Source organism: Glossina fuscipes, unplaced genomic scaffold, assembly GCF_014805625.2.
Source record: "Glossina fuscipes isolate IAEA_lab_2018 unplaced genomic scaffold, Yale_Gfus_2 1, whole genome shotgun sequence".
Taxonomy (NCBI): Eukaryota; Metazoa; Arthropoda; class Insecta; order Diptera; family Glossinidae; genus Glossina; species Glossina fuscipes.
In genome coordinates this window covers 43999104-44015443 of record NW_023998415.1, presented here as the reverse complement: position 1 = coordinate 44015443, position 16340 = coordinate 43999104, and the positions used below count along the sequence as shown (strand labels likewise).

The following is a 16340-nucleotide window of genomic DNA, read 5'->3' as shown; positions in this document are numbered from 1 at the left end:
ATACATGCATTATTTTTATTAAAACAATCTTTGTTGAATATTCCTGTCTATTACAGATATATATATATATATGTATATGTATATCTCTGTCAGATTCTGGTTAATAAATGATAAAAATATTTTTATGAAAAAGTGTCTACGTAAGTGCTTTACGTAAATTTTTGTATGCTTAACTTTAAAAATAAGTTCTACTAATCTTTAATATCGATTTTTATGTGGTTTACAAAATTCAAATGTTTCCCATTTCTTTCCCACGCTAGCATCCTTTATCTTTGTTTGCAAATTGTATTTACGCTCCAATTAATACTTAGTTCCTGTTGGGTTATTTTATTTTTCTTATTCCGTTTAGTTTCATTATATGAAAGTTTTATATGATGAGTGCAGATATTTTCCCTTTAATTAAAATTAAAAAAATGCTACCTCAGGTCAAATCTTTAAATCAGGTTAAATCTTTTAATGGCTAACAACTCTTTTCAAGGAAATGAAAAAAAAAAAAAAAAAAAAATGAAAAGAAGCTATAATCCGACATATGTAAATGATGGGAGTTTTATTTTATTTTCCATTCATTTTTAAAATGCCTAAGACTAGGCATAAGCGATATCATAGCGAGATAGGATTTGCAATCTTGTGCATATAACTGCACGTCATCTCTTGTTCGCATAAATTGAAATAGAAAACTGATATTTGGCATATATATACAAGCATTCTCACCTGTTCGAAGTTGAAGTGAGCTTTAAAAATGGACTTAATTTGTGCATATAGCAGAGAAAATAATTTTTATTTCCATGAAAAATGAATTGTTCATCTTAAACGTGTACATAGCTTTAAAATTCAGTGGAGGTCACGGATAATGGTGAACAAATATATTCACAATACACTCGAACTTACACTTTCGAAAAATAGAGGAATTAAGAGTTGATATTATTGCTTCTTAAAACCATCTGAACGATGAAAGTAGAACACTCCCGATAGTCACATACACATTTAATAGAATTTGTTTTTGCAGTTTTTATACCCATCACCGACACATGACAGGTATATATTCATTTTGCCAGGACGGAGCTTGAAGGACCCCACAAGGTATATATATTCTTTATCAGCATCAAATTCTGAATCGATTTAAGTATCTCCGTCTGTCCGTCCGTCCGTCCGTCCGTCTGTGTAATGGCTTTTTCCTGGCCGCAAAAATGAAGCTATCGATAATGTACAAAAATTTGAAAGCATACCGTATGAGCGATACTGTAGTGGGAAAAATTAACCGCGCCTGCTTGATACTACAGTGCATCAAACTTTACTTTCTTATTTCAAAATCTCTACAACGATCAGAAACAAGCTTCTAAAACGCCACAAAGTATATAAATTCTTGGTCAGTTTCGAATTCGAAATGCACCTAAACATATTTACCGTTTCTTCGTCTGTCCATCTGTCCATCTGTCCAGCTATGTAGTATTTGTTTGCCTACAAATTTTGTAAAAGAATTTACAAGTGACCTGAACTTTTCAACCCACACGCCTAAAACGCCCATACAGCCGTCCAATCTGCCGTGTCCACTCCACATGATCGAGTACGAAAATTTAATTCTTCTACTTTATTCTATCTTTTTTTAGAATAACGGTCATGGGTATAAGAGATTCGGCCACGATCAAATATAATTTTTTTCCTATTTTCCTAACAAGTTTTAGCCATATCCGTCGATTTATCAATTAGAAAATCGACCATAACCTCAAACTATACAGATAAAGAAATCTTTGTTACTTTTCACGTCAAGTAAAATAAACAAAAAAAAATTCCCAAAAACTCTTTGTATAGACATTAAGTTTAGGAAACAATTTTTTTTTTTTTTGCTGTTTGTGTAATAAACTTGCATTATATAATCGGGCATACTCTTCATGTTATATATTCTTCACTTTAGCATTTTTCAAGTACGAAAGATTATGCTATATATAGAGTGCTTGTTATTGTGTTTATGGTATATGATATTATACTTTACTTAGGCGATGATATATTTGTAAGGCAAGAGCGCTGTCTTATGTATTATGTCAAAGGTATTAAATAGAACGCGTATACGAATAGTTTTTATTAAAAACTTCAAGAAAATGAAACTCGTCAAAAAGACGAATGGTATCAGACGTTTTGTACTATAAACCATTTATAAATTCCTTTGTTTTTTTAACGCAGGTAATATCGTATGTTTATTATTGTTATAATGGAAAAGTCGGTCAATAGAGATTTATATTGTTATTGTTATTGTTATTGTTATACTTAAGAATGCATTAAAATGAAACGTGAATAGAAAATTCAATTGCTTGGAAATTAATAAATACAATTATGAAATAAGGTATGAAATGTTTGCGAAATGAAGGCGAAAAGAAAGGCAAATAAATCGTTAGAAAACAATTCAATTTCGAGCATGCTCTTAAGAGCGATTACCAGCCAAGTGAATAGTATTTCATTCCTAGTATCCAAATAATAATTATATACGCTTTGGGGAGTTTGGATTTCTATTATATTTCGATTATTAACTCATTATAATAAAATGTTTAAGATTAAATTATTCGTGTAACTAAGTACGATGCCTTTGTAAAGCAATTTATCACAAGATCATGATTCTGAACATTATACTTATGATATACGTGATATACGTTTTTATAATGAATGAGACCAATAGTGCTAGTAGTAGTAACAGTAGTAGTAGTAGCAGTAGTATCGCATACTTATGGATAACTGTAACTGTAACTGTAAGTAAGTAAGTAAGTAAGTGGCCATTCTTGTAAGTAACTATTAAATATCGTTCGTCCCATCTTTTTCCGATAGTTTACGTTATATTTGCTATGTGCTAGCTAAAGCGTTTTCAGCTTTCCTTAGTGAGATGATTCTTTCGCTGCTTACGCGACATTCTGCATTTTATTTCATATCTTCAAAAACACAGATATACTAACCTACCCACATAGTTCATATTAGGTAAGCACATGTCATTATTGACAATCGGTGTTTTATCGATATCGAAGCATTGTCAAGTTCATACAACGTTCCGAAATTTATGATAATAGGAAAGAGGAAAGACTCACATAGAGCTCTATACGGTGCTTAGAGTGGGTCCTTAACACTATTTAATAACTAACCAAAAGATTTTATAAAATTAGAGGTAACATTATAATCGGCTATCGCCGAAAATATTTCAAAATTATATATTGTTCCCTTAAAAAGGCATGAACTTCGTAATAGTTTTTTTGTGTGATATTTTTATCAAAAGTCTTATTATCCATTTATTCGTTATCTATTATCGTCACACAATAAATAGTAAGAATTGAACTTTATTGCCTTTTTTTCTTTCAACATGTCGGTAAAAATTAATTAATTTGTATAGTCCAAATTTCGTAGAGTTCACTTCTACATTATGGATCGTGTTGCCATCTTAAGTTTTACTTCTCGTGGGGACAATTAGATTGGAGGCGATTCGAAAAATGTGCCCATCCAATCGAAATTTTTCAAATCAGCTTAATAAATCGGTATACTATTATTGAGTAATCAAATTTCTGCAATGCTCTGATCAAGTCCATTTTCAATAGTATTCGTCATTAAGTTAAGCCAAACGTCAATGTGCCAAATTTCGTTCAAAATTCTTGGAAATTATGATTTCTAAGCTCAACTCCAAAGCATATGGGAGGGAGGGCATCAGAGAGTTGGACGGCTAGACAGGCAGACAGACATACAGATTCAGAAAATATTTCTGATAAAAGATGGACGTATCCTGTATTCTTCTGAATGTTACATACAACTACACAGCTTCAATTTACTTTGCATTAAAGATAGTGTGAGGAATAAAAGCGAAGAGAATTTACTTTGTTGTACAAGTCATGATTATCTTCTACAAGGCAAGATTCCATGTTTAAGAAATATCCATTAAAAATTCCATAAACGAATTTATAAGACATTTCTATACTTGTCAGGTAACACTGACGGCTAATCAATGCGATGAAGCGTGTAGTTGAACATCGCGCAAACTGTGTTTTGCTTAAATGCTTAGGACTTTTTTTTTTTAATGAATTACTTTACAATCTCTACAATATTATGAACAACAGCTATCATAAGTAAATAAACGAAGAGAAAGCTTTCCGGAGACTGCCATCCACCTAGCGACTGTGCAAGTTGTCATTATGCCAATGCTGCTGCCTATGTACAAACGAATTAGTTTTGACAATACTGATTAAAGGGATATCCGACAATTCCCGGTACTTTTCTAAGGGAATATGCATTCTTGTTCCTAGAGCTGTATCCATGACTGTGCATAATTATTGTATGTATTTATAAATGGCTCGTTTAGAAAAAGTCATTACGTTCTTTTTCGTTTTTTTGTTTATTTATTTATTTTTTTTTTGTGCGCTATTACAAATGCGGTAAAACTGTGCAGTGATTTTAACCGCTAAAATTTGCAAGTAATCAAGGCACGGCAATGGGTAGCGTTATTACATAAAAAAAAAAAAAAAGTTAATTTTTTCCATTATTTTGTATTTTACGTAAATAATATTCATCATTTTCAGTTAATAATTATGACATTAACATTGACAATTCGCTAAACACAATCATTATTTAAAGAAAAAAAAAAAAAAATAAAATAATAATAATACATTAAAAAATTTTATGACTTATGATTTTTTTTACTGCGAAGACTGACTGAATGATTGCGATGCACAACTCAATACTCAATGAGGAGCATAGTGAATGGAAAATAGATGAATGTGTTGTTGTCAAGTTTATGAACTTGATTTTTGTTTATTTTTCCCTTTGTTTTTTTATTTCTTTTATTTTTACATTTTATTTATATTTCTCTTATAGAAAAGTAAACAGCTGAGGTAGCTTCAGGGCAAGGTCATGGTAGGCAGAGTCAAATTATAACATCATTTTTTTTGGGCTCTTCTTTCGTTTATTTCCTTTACTCGCTTTGAAAATTGGATTTACTGTATGCGAAGGCGCAACGATTATCATACGGAATATTAAAAAAAAAAATAAAAATAAAAAATAAATAAATAAAAACAATAAAAAAACTTTCAACAATTTTCCTTTTTGTTATACATTTGATACATGTCTTACATACATATCGAGTAATTTAAATGTTTAATTGTCTTTGTTATTGTACTAAGAAGTTTTATTGAATTGAGAATAGCTCTCTAGCCTTGTCTCACAGTTTGTGTCTTTTGTGCCTTTTTGGCTAACCTTATATCGTCATCTCAATTATATTATATCGTGAAGTGAATCAGAATTAACAAATTAACTATAACCAGTAAGAAAGTTATATTCGACAGGAGCCGAATTTCGCACACCCACCAATATGCTTTACGCACTACACTCTACACTCCATGTTCTCTTATTTGCTTCCCATATCGCTGGTATAAGTAAGAAAAAGTTAATCGCGGTGTTTACCATCTTCATTTTAAAATTAACCCATGTTTAGACAGATAATATATCTTCATTCGAGCAGTGTACAAAATAGTTTTACCCTTTCTCTTATTATTCTCTGGCTATACATCTCTGGCTTATTTGTCTTACAATAAATAAACACGAAAATCTCAAAGAAGTGAAAAAAATAAAATATAATTACGCGTAATCTTGTGTGAAATACAGTAGTATTCAGCAATATTTGTTAAAAAATTTGAAAATTTTCAATTTTGTTTTTGCATATAATGACTTTTCAAAAAAAAAAAAGAAAAAGTGGTCCGATTCAAACTATATTCAATACTGTTCGTCCCTGGGGGAAAAAAAAACACGTTAGTGTACGAAACACAAAAAGTTCAACAGATAAATACATGGATAGACATCGGACGGACAGACGGACTGACAAGCTGAGATCGATTTAAAAAAGGAAAAAAAAAAAAAGGATCAGTCTAATGAAAGCTCGAATTCTTCTAGGTGTTACATATTTCCGCACAAATTTCACGAATAGCGAAGGACACAAAAACTTCCGTGGAATAATCACAATCTAGATTTATAATATATTTTAAGGGATAATTCTGAAGTCGATTTTTCAGAAAATCCATTTTATTTGATTGGAGTTTGCGGAAAAGAAAATATTCAAAGAAATGTCGTCGAAGACGACATTTTGGGCTTTGCAGTCATACAAAGAACAACATTTTCGAAATTTCCTGCGTATGAGTGTGTATTGAGCAACTGGACACACAATAGACTGCGTGTCGTCCTTAAATTAAAAATTTGATTTTAAATGCTTACATATATGTTTACTAACTTGTTTGTACATTATTATTCCGGCGTCTTTCCTTCCATCTCACAAAGGACATTAAAAGCACAAAATCCAATTTCACAGCTTAAGCTTTTTTGATAGCTTTTAATGCATTATTTCTCTGAAATTTTTTATAATTAATTTACTGTTTTTTTTAACTCTATGGGGCATGGTATACATAGAAGATTTTGATCCCAATGGAAACATGAATTCGTAATGAAATCTGCTTTATCTTATGAGCTTTTGTATCAAAAATCTAAACCGAATTTATATACATCTAAACTTGTTTACAATATAAATGCATAAACACACTGGATGATAAATAATAAATATAAATTTTGTTTGTTATTTGTTTTTCCGAACAAAATGCATTAACGACTAGTTCTCGCCTATATACCATTTGCGGTGCAGGTGTATATTAAGTTTGTACGGATACAGACAACATTCAGAAGGACTTGAGATAGAAGGGTGTGAAGTTATATTGAAATATAACTAGCACAAGACACAAATTACAATTTTTTTGTACAGCTCTGTAAAGCCGTTAACAGAATTAATTCTATTAAAAGAAGTCTCGGAGGGATTTAAATCAAAATACAAGTAAAATAGAACTTTTCGAGAATTATTTTGCAAAATAGTATAAAAGAAAAAATGACCACTGCACATAACTGTTGTGCTGCATCTAGCAACTGTTCTGCACCTAGCGACTGTGCTGCATCTAACGACTGCGCTATATATATGCAGCGCAGTATCCAAGTGCTAGTTATATTTAAATATAACTTTACACCCTTTTGAGATCGATGCATTTGTTATTATACCCATCTAAGCTTGTCTGATGTCTGTCCGTCCACGTTCAACTTGCAGATCGCAATATTTAGGAAAGTCGATACATCGATGTGGTTTGACCCACGAACGAATGCAACTAAAAATGATTCATGCGGAACAGACAACCTTTTGAAATGTGATTATAGAAATAATTGCTTTAAGTGAAGCAATGTAAGACATTCCATGGATGCGGATCATGGCCTAATATATATAATTTTTACTCGTTTTCGATTATATGCTTATGCATATATTTTACTTTCTTTCAGTTCTTCTAGTCATTTATTGATCTCAGCTCTTAGCAAGTACACGAACCAGTCCGCGAAATTTGACAATTTCATCATATATTGATTACGAAAGAAAAATAAAAACTTGTTACAAATATGCTGGAAAGTTAAATTAACTAAATAAATGGACATGTACTGTACATGTTGTTTAATAAACGCTATTTAAGACGCTGATGTTTATTAGAAACTAGCATTGTCTATTAGAAGCCTCGGTTACCCATTCGAACTATTACTTATTCGATTATGCTTTACTCGAGTCCGATTTCGCTTATCAGAATTGACACCTTTTTCCTCCTTCTTACCTCTTTCTTTCACGACGACACATTTGTACTCGACATACGTAATGACTTCAATTTCCCCCGTTCGGGTTAAGTTTATCAAGATAGGGATTTGTCGCAGAATCCATTTCTTTCAAATCTGGCGATAAGAGTTTGTGGCAACGCCTCGTTTTTGACCACCGTCATAATGAATATGTCGTTTGTCGATATCCGGCTTGACAGTCGGGCTTTCGGTTTCGTATAAGCTGTGCCATCCAATATTTTATCTTTGTATCTGACTCTTTAAGATGACAATCTAGACCCGACTGGGACGTTAAACCATATAAGCTTTATAAGCTTGATAGTGGCAATCATAGTTTAAGAAATATTGCTTCAATGTCTTGTCGAGTTACTCTTATGGAAGTAGGGTCTAATAATTCTGGGCCCTAGAGAGTATATAAGCGTGAATTAGGAACTTTATTTCCCCTTGATTATTGTTGATCGTTAGGTCCAGAGTGGGTTTATTGATCCATACACAATAAACAATCTGGAGTCTGATGCTGTTTAGGTCCCTAGCTTATAGGGATTGTCTAACTCGCCAAGGGGCGTGGGTTACGGCCGCCGTGAGGTTAATCCTTAACGGCAGCAACTCACGTTATACCCAGGGTGCAACTTCTGTTGATCGTCAGGTATTTCTTTTAAATGAAAAATATTAAAATTGCTAATTGAAGGAAATTTATTGATTTAAGGTTCAAATTATACTAAACTATGTGCAGTATTTTCTGTTGTTGTCGTAAAATACTTGTCTACTCGTTGTCTTTACAGGATAGCCGTAACCTCACTCATATACGGAGTCTCTTGTTTATATGCTTGAAATAATAGTTTAATATCATAAGAAGAATATATTCTTGAAAATTGTTTTATTTTATTTATTTATTTATTTTTTTTTTTTTTATTATATGCTTTTCCTCATAATATTGAGGATATTTTAATAGGGGTTTTTTTGTTTTGCTTTTCTTTTTTCTCTTTTTTTTTTTTTTTTTTTTTAATCGCCCTAGAGGATATATACTTTTAATGCTGTGAAGCGTGTGATTTTATGCTTTTAAAATCTCTGCATATATATGTGTGTGCGTATGTGAAAGTGTCTTTCATTTTCAAATTTTTATCGTTTATCCCCTGGAGTTCCTTTTTCCTTTTCAACGCTTTAACATAATACTTTTTAAAATATTTTTATCATATAACAACCGTCGAAGGATATGAAAGGGCATATTAGATTTATTCTTGTCTCAGTTACACTCAGAGGAAATATAAAGCATTAGAGAAAAATTTGAAATTATCTAAACTATATCCGTCTGCCCGTCTGTCCGTCTGTCCGTCTATATATCTTATTGGATTGTCACGTATTAACGGAACCGTGGCGATCTTACTTATTGAGAGAGAAAACTAATACTAACCAAATACTAAGTCTGGATAACAACACATATCAATTTTGAAAGTGGTCTTGTTCGGCTTGCACTCATGCCTAGAAGAGAGAAAATCTTTGGACAAGATATTTGGCGATATTTTACTCTATTATCAGAAATATTTTCTTAAGATTATATAAAATTTAAATAAAAACTTTATTGAAAACGACGATTGCGTTCACAAATACACAAATACACATGAACAACAAATATTGACTTGAAATTTAATGCAAACAATTTAACGGGAAGCCATCTAAAATATGACTACGAAAATGAATCCTATTATGCGGATATTCGGATAATAGTTTGTGATGGTTTTGATAAGAAAAAGTCGGATTGTCTTACTTGTTTAGATTATAATGGAATTGATTGTTTTAGCAATAATATGCTTACCCAGCTTATAATGATGAAATTTATAATAAAATCTGTATTAACAACTGTGCTACTGTGCTACAATGACAACAACATTAACATCAAATATAGTTGAAATTATTTACGTTTCTACTGTCATACCATTAAAATTTTACATGCGTATGTTATTATAACTATGTCAACTTGTTATTTAACACATTTGCTTAAAGAAAATCTTAATGTAGTGTCTTTGTAGTCGAATGACAAAATGTGCTGCGACTACTACTCCTACTGTTACTACTAGTGCAAATACTACTACTAGCACAATCACTACCATAACTGTTGTGTATGAAACTTTATATAGACATTTACTTGTTTAAGTAAAATTTGTTAAGGAGAAGAAGATTTGTTTATATGTTTATGTGTATTATCACTTATGAATAGATGTGCACAAGGACTTAATACGTTTGTGAGAGCTTTAATAAAACTCTTACAAATATATGTTGATATGCAGATAAACGAATAATAATTTTTTCTGTCTTTTTTTTTCTTTTTTTTATATTTATTTTTATTTTAATATAACAAAAACATGGAAAATGATAGATGCTTAAGTTGAAGTGACCTTGTAATTAAAAATATATATATATATATATATATATTTATTTGTTTTTGTTTTGCATCAACATACGGACATTGCAAAGCTTAAGTTTTGCTTTTCTTCCCTCCCATATCTATTTGATGTAAGAAAATAAAGTATTTTTCATCTGTCACACATTCGCTCTCTGCGAGTATATCTCAAATACAGGTCAGTGTGATTTCAATTTGCTTTTACAACATCCATTAGTATAACGCACAGTTATCATCCATGAATTAAAAAGAAGAAGAAGAAGAAGAAGAAGAAGAAGAAAATGAACGCCGTTATAAACTAAGTAAGTTTTGCGTCATCCCAATCTCGAGGTCTGTCAATCATATAGTCAATTCTATGTATTATTGCCTGGGCGGGAAAGTTCTATTGTATTTTAAATGAAACATGAGAATTTGAGAGATGTTTGATGTGTTGCTCAGCAATTTGCAATAAGTAAAATAGTTAGGTATGGGTTATCCAGCCACGAAGTATCTTTATCGCTCAACGATCGAAGATCTTCTATGAGTCTGAAATATGTGTTGGCAAATCATCTTTCGCAGGTAGGTGCATATTCAAACTCACTTCTCAACATGCAACATACGTTTTCACGTACGCACCGATGCGTTGTTTACCTTCTGGAAACGAATCATATGCAAAATGCATTCTGTCCACTGCACTTCGCAGCTAGAGAGGTATGTTATAAACAGTAAGACCAATTCCACCTGCTTGCCTTAATCTGACAAGTAAAATTACTGGAAGGTAATCAGATAATACAAATATTTATCGCAAATCGATTATTATGATAAAATGTTTTTTGTGCAACTGCTGTCCTATAGCTTATAATATCCCATCATCACATTTAAAACACGCTATCATCATAAAAATTCGTTTAGCTTTAGTAATAAATTGAGCATTTTTCAGCTTTGTTCTGATTTGTTAACTAATGTATTAGACGTGTGCGGAATTTATCTCTAAAATTATCTGATCTTCAGGACTCTGTTAATAGTCAGCAAATGAGTAAATCGACTCCATAAACTCATTATAATTGCAGGTGTCCGTCCATACAATGTGAAGCGGATCCAGAATTGTTAAACAATAAATATTCATCAAGACAATAAAAGTGCGCTAAAGCTTGAGGCATGGACCTTTATCTCGATAAAAAATCGTGGCTTCAACTGACTCAAAAGGCTCGACTTGAACTCGAATCAAGTTGAATTTCAGCTTTGCAAAGAAGAAAAACTTGTAGACGATACTCTTGGGGTAAGTCTGCGATGCTCTTTCGTTCATAGCCTTTTAAGAACCACAATAATAATTGTCTTTTGAACGCTTTACATCAATTGCATGACTTCGCTTCTGTTTTATTGACAGCAATGATAGATTTAGCTTAAATTTCGCCCATGATACATTATGGCATACTATTACGTAGCGTAGCGTAGCGAAAAGAGTGATAATATACATTGCGTGTTCATCGAACATAAGCCCTTTATGAAGTTTTTAACGCTTAATATACGATCCGATTGCCCTGAGTGTTATAATATATCTACTTGTACTACTGTAGTATGACTCTATGCCGAAGGCTGTCAAAATTTTATGTAAAAATAATAATTTTTGCTCTTTTTGAATATCGAATTAAATGTCACGCATAATTTATGTGGGCATTATCAGTAATGTGTGTATTCTATGAAATTTCTGATGCACATTCCCTGGTCGTAGGAATGAAATTAATGCAAACCAAATGAGAAAGCTATAGTCGAGCAAGACCGACGATTAGATAACCTAGACTACTTCGTTTAATTAATAAGGCATTAAAAATTCTACATTATTGTTATGTAAATGCATCATTGAAAATGATGCAGCCCTCATATTGAAGTGTACTCAAGCGATAATATGATGATCGGAAAGGTGGTCCGATCCGATGTTTCAGAGACACCCCAGAAAGTATATTTATTTCGTGATCAGCATCAAATTCTGCAACGATTTAATCACGTTCACGTCTATCCGTCTGTCCGTCTGTCCGTCTCTGTAATGTATGTTGTAAACATTCTCTTACTCGACATGGGAACTTCTTGTACGCAGTCTGGTCTTGAAATTGGGTCAAATCGGTAGAAGGACACATCTACACTAGTCCGTAAATTGAGAACACCTATGTTTTTCGAAAGGGATAACAAATTGGTTTTTTGCTCATTACTCACTAACTATAGCAGATATATTTGCAAAAAGGCGATGCTGTAGTACCTTTACAAAAATGAAAAAAGGGAGTTGCGACTACTAAATTTCATAATGTGCCATAATTTTATTTTTCGTTTTTTCAAACCTTTCTTTTTTTATACGTAAAGAAGCAAACTTCAAATGTTCGATAAAGTATATAAATGCAAAGTAAATAAATGTGTAAATTTATATGATGTATGTATGTGTTGTACTTTATGGGTATCAAGCGGAAGACACGGAAAGCAATAGAGTTCACAGTTTTTTGTTACATAGTCATGTGGGCGGGTTGTTGGCGTGTTCTTTAAAAAGTTTGGGACATTTTCAAATTCTTTTGTACGTTTGTAAACGATATCTTCATATTTATTCCAGATACTTTACATTTGGATAAACAGACAGATGAACAGACGGATAGACGGAGATGTTTAGGTGCATCCTGGCCAAAGAATTTATGTACCTTGTGGGGTTGTTACAACCTTGTTTCTGCACGTTATAAAGGTTTTCAAAAAATAGTTTTTTTCGATACATCATTATACCGAGTAGGCGTGACCAATTTTTCCCATTTTTATACAGTATCGCACATAAAATATGCCTTCAAATTTTTATACATATATCTGCTACGAGTTTACGAGCAATAAGCAAAGACCAACATTTTATTATTTTTAGAAAACAAAGGTGTTTTCAGTTCATTTCGCCCATTTTCTGTAGCAACCAATGATTGCGCCAAATTTGAGGACGATAGCACCACTTTTGCGGCCAGAAGAATGTTTACAACAGACATTGCACAAACGGATAAAGGGGACATGCTCAAATCGCTTCAGATTTTGTTGCTGATCAAGAATATATATACTTTGCGGAGTTCTCGAAGCCTACTTCTCGGCGTCGCAAACCTTCTGACACATATATCCACATCTTTCGATGATGGATGTAAAAATTATGACGAGAGATATTTCGTTAGTTTTGAATTCGATTCCGATCTTTTTTGTTTTCCTATAAGGGTGCGAAAGTTCGATCGAGAGAGAGTACAACTAGAGTTCCATCTCAATCCCCGTAAGACGAAGATAAAAAATTGTTCCTAGACAAACGCCACTTTTTTTGAAAATGATTGTGTCCCCCATACGTGTAGCATTGTAATGGTTCTAAAAAAAATGGTGACAAAGAGAATGGGGAGGGAATTGGCCGCAGCCTAGCAGATGTGTGGCTCTATCGATAAATGTATTATGTCTTCATGTCGACTTAGCACTCAATATAACTACGATCAAGTATGATTAAACCGCATTGACATTTGCACCTTCAAATACTCTTGTCTACTCGGCTGTATGGCAGTTGCTGGACCACAACTTTTAACATATATTCTAGTATTGGACTTATCAATGTAATCTACAGCCCTCTCACTCATCACCTTCTTTTGATAAATATCACTCTACACGTGACTTTGTTCACAATTGAGCGAAGTGAGAAGAGAGCGAAAGTACCAAGCTATAAATTATGTAATATGGCGAAGCGAAATAAAGTAAGTTTTGTAGATGAATATCCTAAAATTAGCATAAGTTGCTGTGCATTGGACATACTTTTAAAGATATAACTAGGAAATGTTCCGATAGATCTTTTCACTTTCGATCTAGTAGGAATAAAACCATCTTGAAATGGGAGAAAAAATTAAAATTAATAAAATTTTTGTGACCAAGCTCTTAAAAAGCTTAGGTTTGACTATAGTTTTAACATTTTTGATATTATTCCAAGAGTTATTCCCCAAGATATAGAAACAATGAAACTATTCTTCAACACCTTCGGACAAATACCAGACGATCGCGATAAATTACAAGTGTAGGTCAATAAAGTGATGCCATCCAAATCAGTGGAATAGGACTCTTTTAAAGATATTCATATCAAATATTTGATCGAGAAAGTGCTCTACGGCTCCATGGAGTAGGATACTCATAACTAGGTGGTAAAGAGATGTCTTTAATGAAAACTTATTACGCAAAAATCTTGCAAACATATTCGATGAAAAGATGTATAATAGGGATACCCCTTGATTTTTCTCCTCGAAGGAGTAGCATTTCCTACTAATTTCTGGATATTTATTGTTTGCATTGCTTTAGGCTGAATAATTATTGAAAATTAAATTGTCTCGTTTTATAAGAGAAAATTCAAAATATTGATCCAAGTTTCCCGTAACAATTTATTATTTTACTCAGCGATTTGTTATCGAGAAATTTAGAAAATTTCAATTTTTGGTTATATAAGAACGTTTCCAAAATAAGACGACGAGTGGTCATAAAAGTTATTTGATCCAATTCATTCTCAATGGGCTTCAGTCATAAAAATGAATCGATGCAAACCATTTTCAATAGGTTTTTTTTTTTTTTTTTTTTAAGCTAAGATATATAATCAAAAAAAATTTGGATTAAACTACCTAAAAATTTTTAGTTTAATATTTAAAAAAAAAAAAAAAAAAAAAAAATCGTGGACAGACATGATACATGACGCAGATTTGACAAAGTAAATTGATTTAGAAAATCAATATAATTCGATTGGTATAATAAAAGGTGAGTCTACCTACCTATCTCTATTAGAAACGGTGTAGGTTATAACAAAAAACTTACAAGTTAATAAACGTCTTTTCGATGATAGTTAACGTGTTATATATGCGATCAGCTCTGTTATTTAGACCAAGATTTAACGAAAATTAAATATTTATTTGCCCTATACCACTTTTGGTGCATGGGTATGCTAAGTTTGCGCGGATTTATGCAACGTATAGAAGAACTTCTAGTTTACCTGTCTGTCCCTTTGTCTTATGTCTTTTGTTTTACTTACCATATGCTACTTGTGGTGCATGGGTATACTAAGTATAGGCGGACTTATGCAACGTACAGAAGAACTTCTAATAGAGTCATTTTCTCTTAGTTTATCTGTCTGTCCGTTAGTCTTATGTCTTGTCTGCAACTTATAGGCCGAAATTTTCGATGTATTTGAATGCAATTTGGCGCACTGACGTGTTGTAGCCGAACAACGAACGCTATTGAAAATGATTTCGATCGGACCATTTTTTTGATCATTTCCCCTATCACGCCTTATTTTGAAACTTTTTTTTACGAGTAACTGTATTAAGCGGAGTGATGTACGGCATTTGATCGTAAGCCATCGTCTACTATAGATTTTTTATTTGTTTTTCGATTGAAAGCAACTATGATAATAATAAAAAATAATGAGCTTTATCCACATAGTTATTTGATTTTATTGTATTAATTAATTTTTTGTTTTCTATTTTATTTTTTTCAAAATTTTTTTTTTTTTTTTTTTATTTTAACGTAGTGTACATTCTTTTCCGTAAGTGGACGAGTGAAATAATTTTTATTTATTTATTTATTTATTTTTTTTTTTTGGCACTTGTCTGCTCTTGTCGGGCATTACGACATCACATGTTACAGCGTGTTAAAAGAAGAAAAAAACAAACGGCCTAAAATAGTTTTGGTATTGGGTCTAGATAGCGTAAAAATAATTTAAACAATGCGGCAGTTGTAACTCTTAAGGCTAGACGCGGATTGTATTTTATTTCTCCATTTCAGTGCTTTCCTCTTGCAATTTCAATTTTATCTTTATTTTTTCATCTTTCATTTCAGCGGCCAATTTGTTTTTTTTTTTTGCTCCCTTATGGGGCTTAGCGTCTCTCTTGCGTTTCTGTGTCTCAACTATATATGTACAGTGGTATCATATTATGGGACATGTATATATATGTATAGATATATTTTATGCGTACATACATAAATATATAGTAAAAATATATTTACATATGTATAATGTATACGCTGGCCTAGAGGTAAAGCTTAACGATTTCAATTTTATTGCAGTTGATTTAATATAAGTAACAACAATACATTTAATTAAAGACTCAACAGCAAAAGGGAAATGTTAAAGTTTAACCTCATTACCATGGTGATGATGATGATGATGATGATGATGATGACGATGATGGCGAGGATTATGACAACGACGATGTTGATGCCTGATGGTGATGACAAGTAATGTTAAAAAAAAAAAAAATAAAAAAAAAAAAAACAAGAAACAATAAAAAATAAAATAAAAGCACTC

The 16340-nt window shown here is 32.0% G+C and overlaps 1 protein-coding gene and 1 long non-coding RNA gene across 6 annotated transcripts in view; one reads left to right on the top strand and one right to left on the bottom strand.

Annotated features, from left to right (window-relative positions):
• LOC119631453 overlaps positions 1-16290 on the top strand; it is a 51351-nt gene extending 35061 nt beyond the window's left edge. Inside the window, exons 2-3 of the long non-coding RNA XR_005246655.1 lie at positions 11089-11297; positions 15872-16290. This is a non-coding gene — a long non-coding RNA (uncharacterized LOC119631453). The remainder of the gene's footprint in view (positions 1-11088; positions 11298-15871) is intronic.
• LOC119631446 (protein FAM135B) overlaps positions 1-16340 on the bottom strand; it is a 57208-nt gene that overhangs the window by 15800 nt on the left and 25068 nt on the right. The gene's annotated exons all lie outside the window — the stretch shown is intronic.